The sequence below is a fragment of the Diorhabda sublineata genome, chromosome 3 (genome assembly GCF_026230105.1).
Source record: "Diorhabda sublineata isolate icDioSubl1.1 chromosome 3, icDioSubl1.1, whole genome shotgun sequence".
NCBI classification, from domain to species: domain Eukaryota; kingdom Metazoa; phylum Arthropoda; class Insecta; order Coleoptera; family Chrysomelidae; genus Diorhabda; species Diorhabda sublineata.
Window position 1 is genome coordinate 20,914,798 of NC_079476.1, and position 6,171 is coordinate 20,920,968.

Here is a 6,171-nt window from a genome sequence, read left to right on the forward strand (position 1 = left end):
ATGTAGATTTGTACTATTGGGGGAGAGAGAAACAGCTTTAGTTTACCACTCGCTATTGAAATCTTGCCATTGCCCTCACTCGAAATATGTCATAACTATCCAATTAGATATGTCTATCAGTAATTCAGGTCCACTTGAATGAGCTCCTATATCTTGCTCTTTCTATCTTCAATATTAATGATATGAACAGTGGTGATAAGTGATAGACACTGTGGAAGGCTATAGACATCTGATAAGGCTAGATAGATCCAATTTTGAGTGATCACTTGGATATAAGGAAACTTTCTTAATGGATGTTGCGTTTACTCACGATCTATCACAAATTAGTGTGACAACTTTGCAGTATATCATTTGTTGAAGCACCATTTGGATGAGTTGAGTACTTACCAGTTTTATAAGTGTGCAAGAATGTTGAATATATCGTAACACACCAGAGTCAAAAAAAAGAGTAAAAGCAGTGGGTTTCTCCAGGTAAATCGGAGTCAGAGAACTTCTTCTTAGGTTAGTCAACCTATACAGTCAAGATGACCGTTTTTTTAAACATGCGGTATAATGTATAATGAGTATTTTTTAAAAGGTGTAAAAATCAGAACATAATATATGATTACTTATTCTAAAGGAGCATCCGTATGCAATTTTTATTGTAGAACTCGATTAATTAGGTTACGAATTATTAGATCATACACCCTACTATCTAGATGTAACCCTTAGTGACTATTTTTAGAAGGGACGAATAGATTGGTGAAACTTGGACACAGTATATAGAGCTAAAAAGATATTACTTTGAAAAATAAATTAATTTTTTATTTAATAGCTCTTAAAAAGTCACATACTTTACCCGCTCGATGGTACTTCAAAGGAGGAGATTAACAATCCTTTACTAATCCAATTGAATAAAAGTGTTGGAAACAAAATGTGATACTCTCAAAAATATGTTTTATGCTCAATTAAGCATTATTTTTTTGTGTATTTCAGAAAAAAAGATACGGCAAGTAATTATTGTCGATGCTAGTAAAAATTTGTCTACATATTCTTATATTTGATACCACATATGCAGCGAACAAGACGAGATTTTATAACTTCTCATTTTGTATCGAATATAATAAACAATACAAAACTTCATAGAGTGGGTAAGCTGATCAATTTTGTTGTTGCTGGCTCACGCTTATACGAAGCTCCCAATCATAATTTCGTTAGAGTTTTCAGCTACATTACAACAAAATCTGAACTCATGTAATATAATATGAAGTTGAAAGTAATTAAAAGTATTTCAAATAGAGATATTTTTGTAAGAACGTTAACGATTTCAGGTAACTTGAAGGCTTCATCGATTTAAAAACTTTCTGATAATCGTAATGTTATCTTTCCACTGACTAAGCTGAAATTTCTGAAGCCGTTGGTGATATTCATACTGAACACACTATTTAGACCACCACTACACCAACACTCACAATAACACTGTCTAACGCGCGTTTCGATAACCAAGTTATCGTCTTCAGAGACTGAAGGTAAACTAAAAGGTAATTCATGTCATTAGGTTTTACTTTACCTTAAATCTTTGAAGATGATAACTTGGTTATCGAAACGCGCGTCAGACAGTGTAATTGTGAGTGTTAGTGCAGTGGTGGTGATACGACGGGGGAAAATCAGTCAAAAAGCTGAAACTACACTCTTAGATTTTTTATCAAAACTGTCAAATTTCTGTTTGAAACTTGATCAAGTTTTCATCTAAATTAGGATCTTTACTTTCCATAAACTCTAAAACTGAGTCCAAAATGTGAATAAAATCGTGATAAACATGCATCTTCCGATAACCAACGTACAGCACTCGTTGGGAGTCTTTTTCATCCCAAATGTGCAAATTGATGCGATTGGTGCCATACCTCGTATTAGTTTGCACATCTGAACAAGAGTTGCAGATGGGACGGCGGCCGGCGCGGCAAGGACAGTTCTCGACACGTTGTACTGATTATGGAATAAGTAAGATTTTACAAGTAACAGTCGCTGAATTCCTTGAAATATTATCTGCTTATAGTGATGAGATGTTGAGCCAACATCTTCACTATCGAAACTAAATACATTTTTCATGGACCTCCGCTTACGATTGTGGACCCCATTTTTTGTCACGCCCAACGTAGACCTCCGTCAAGTCTCCCGTGGAAATCTGGTGGTTCACCTGGACACTTTTGAAAATCACGGTTCTAAATCATTCACTCACAAGCAGTTGTTTATCATTATATGAATCGATAAGAATTAATAAAACATGTCATCTTCATTGAAATGAATATAGGAAGTTGAGTATTCAGTATTCATAATTCCAATCATCAACTTCTCATATATTTTGACTTCGATCTAATTGATAATATAGAACTCAAAATTATGAACTTTAACAACAAGAAATATAATGAATGATAGTTCAACTTATGATATGAAAATTGAACTTTCATTCACGGTTGATAAGATGGGTAGCCAAAAAGAAATATATTGACGAACTTTTCGATCGAAAATATCACCAGCTCAGTGACTGTAAATGAATTGGAACTAATGATTTTCAACGGAATAAGCTTATAAGAATAACCGTAAATATACATCACAATGATGATAGAAGTATGAATTATATAAGACTAAAAAATGTTAAGTAATTGCTCTTTGTCTTGTCAGTTAATAATAATTTGACGTTCTAACCGTAACTACCATGTTTGAGATGCTGACTCATTACTGTTACTAGTAACAAACAATATTGTTCACACTGGTTACTGTTCATTAAAAGTTTTTGCAGCTTCATAATATTCATCTCACATAATTAGGAACAGTAATGATATCACAGAAGTTGCATTTGAATTAATACAAAAAAATCGGCTCAGCAGGAAAACGTTGAAGGAAACTTTAGTGAACCTATCTTTTCGTGGACTATGTTTTCTAAAATAAATTTGAGAGCAAGTTTAAATTTGAGTTGACATAAGAAAATATTTAAACTTTATAAATTTAACCATTAAAATCTACTAAATAGTAAAAAATTTATATCAATAATCATTCTATTTTTACTATTCCAATTTTTGCTTCGTTCACTACGACTTTTAATTATAAACTAACTCTCCCTGCTAAACAATATATACTAAAAAGGATATTTCTATAAATCTAGGTAACAGAAAAAAACAAATAGATAAAAATACCTTCCTAGAAATTAATATAAACAACTCGCTGCTGTATAAAAAGTAAAAAATTACTTTTCTTGGAAACTTTTCAAAAAACCCTGGTACATCAAATATTCTAAATTTGAAATATATTGAAAATAGATATCTGTAGATATGTAAACAGTAAATATTGAATAACATGTCCTGAATGCACTGAACGATCCTTATTACCAGCTTTTATTGTTGTTTTTTGAGAATCAAAAATTTGATCCTTATTCCAAGATGTAAATACAAAGTAACGAAGTTTTAAGCGCAGGGACCTTTAATGCTGGAAACCATCTTTCATTATCAGTTTTTTCTTCACTATTTCAACTGAAATAAATGTTTAACTATTATTAAATATCTTTAATTTACCCTTCTTGAATTAGACGATTATCGCTGCTTCCAGTCATTTAGAAACGCTTACTCATTCAAACGTGTATACGACATCTGTGATTGTGATTTCAAGCTGGTTCATCTAATCTGATTTTTATGACATTTGCGTGCTTCGCTTAATCCTATTTTCATTCGGAGTATCATCACTATCCTTGTCGTTTCAGTTTATTGGCATTCATTACAAAGACAGTAGGAGAATGAGGATTAAGATTAAATAGTAACCGCAATTTTCTGCATAAATGATTAATTCCACAAGATACAGAAATTACGGAATAATTGATGAATTTCATGTTTATTTTATTGAATTACAGAGGTATATAATTTTTCTCGGTAGGCTCCCTTCTACTTATACATCTGTCTTGAAATATAGTATCATATCCACGACCAGATCTTGGAAAACGCTCCGTCTATATGTCAATATTTTTTCTTGAACTTGTTTGGTATACAGATGATTTAAAGACATAACTAAAACAGCTTGTTGTAGTGATAGGCCGATATCCTATAACCATAGGCAAAATTTTTTTAACAGCTCCCAATTTAGACCTGTACATGACATATAATCAACAACTGTACCTAGAAACAAAAGCACCCATATCGTCTGTTTTACCGCCTAGCTTTCGAATCACTTAGGTTATCACCTCTAGGATGGTACAAGTTTGTATTTAGTGCTTGGAAAGCTGTGATCAAAAACTATTTCAAGCTCTTATGAGTCTGGATGGATCATCTGATCTCTCCAATCGACGTACCCGATGGTTTACTCAAAAGTATATTTAACAAAAAGCTATTGAGCCGTTAACATGCGGTTGGAAATCAACGACATGCGACACGCCCAAACCCTATTCAAAGATTCATAGAAGATAATCTTCTCCAACTCAAAAAATTAGCTGAGGATGATAACAGGATTGATTACTGACCACTGGTATACGGCAAAGTACCTAAAGAAATGAATATTGACAAATTTTCGATGCATATCACCATTCTTATATAAACGTAGATTTGTTGCACTTTTACTAAAAACTTTTCACAAAGTCGATGAAAATATCGAAAAACTATGATATACTCCAACTGAATGTCTTTCCAATGGGTATATTCCCCATTTAAAATAATAGGTTTGAGGAAGTTGACAAATGAGAGATGACTTGATGGTACAAACATGTTTTATGCTTTTCTTTCAAAGCTTAATTATTGTAAAAACTAAATCTTATCTGAAATCATATTGTTGTAAATAAAGTTTCTATAATTTCTATTACCTGGAATTTACAAAAATACATCTTGTGAATGAAAATCTTTCAAAAAGTGTATTCTCCGGCAAATCCAGAATGAGAGTGAGCCTTCAAGAATATTTGAGTACATAGGTCTTATACAAAACACACTAAAGCTACGAGGCGCCTTGGCTTGAAACTTTGAACGAGTCCTGTATAATTGGACCTAACAAGTGTGAATGCTGGGATGCAGTTTCTTTCTCCTGCATGGGGATTTCCTGATTTTTATGTGTGAGTGTCTTATTAAAAAACTAGTGATCAGTTTTATCTGATGCCGTTAAAGCGAAGCAGAAGGGCCAAATATGTGTGCCTTAACTTGTAACTTGTATCATGTCCATTTACTTCTCTAAAGAATTTTGCGAGCATACTTCTTATATTTTCGTTGGATACACCAAGATTGAGTTCTGGGCCCACTGGTGATGTTGCTGATCCCAGTCTACATCATTACTCATTAGTTCATGTAGAACTTTCGAGAAGCTGGTACAAGACTAGACTACTTCGGCTGTTATGCTTTTTATAGCACATATGCTGACTATGTATATTGAATTACTGTGTTTATTTGGTCACTATATTCCACTATAGCGAATACTTAGGTTTGAAAGGAGGTAGTGTGATCACCCTGCTTATTTTTGGTGTTCTAAGCAGAAGTCTTCTCTGGTCGAGTACCAGTTGGCTCTATTATTCAATATTTCAGGCTTGGAATCCCACGTTCATTGTTCCATAATAAAATAATGAAGTGTTTGATATTAAAATCAATTACACTGTTTTTTATGTGGAAAAAGTTTAAGTTGTCTCTATTAACTTCATCTTTATCAACCCTCATCTTGTTTGATTTCGTTTCGAAAAAATAATGAGCAATTTTTATCTAGGTACTTAATTTATCACTATCGTTTTTTTTGTACTTTATCGATCCAATGCTTTGAGAACAATCAAGAAACGATAACCTGATGGAATATTTTTCTTGCTAAGAAAATTCGAGACTAGTTAATGTATACATCCTATAACCGTTATTTTTAAGTTGGTTGTTATCTAATATTTACTTAAATAATGAACTTATTTCAAAACTACATCGATTTATTGGAAAATAATATATTCCAAAATATATAGGGCGCTCGTATTTTTCCGTATTACTACATAATGTAATAAGCTTCCTGCATTTTTCTCTACCAAATTACTCAAGTTCACTCAACTTTTTCCTGCGGTGTCGGTGGTCGTTTCCCGTCATATTGTCGACGGCGTCTTTTCTCCCGGAGTGCGCTTGGCCATCATTGTCGCTGCGTTTGTATAGACTCAGCGTCATGACGCTCTCTCATATCCGATGCTGAATTTCTTTTGGTAAC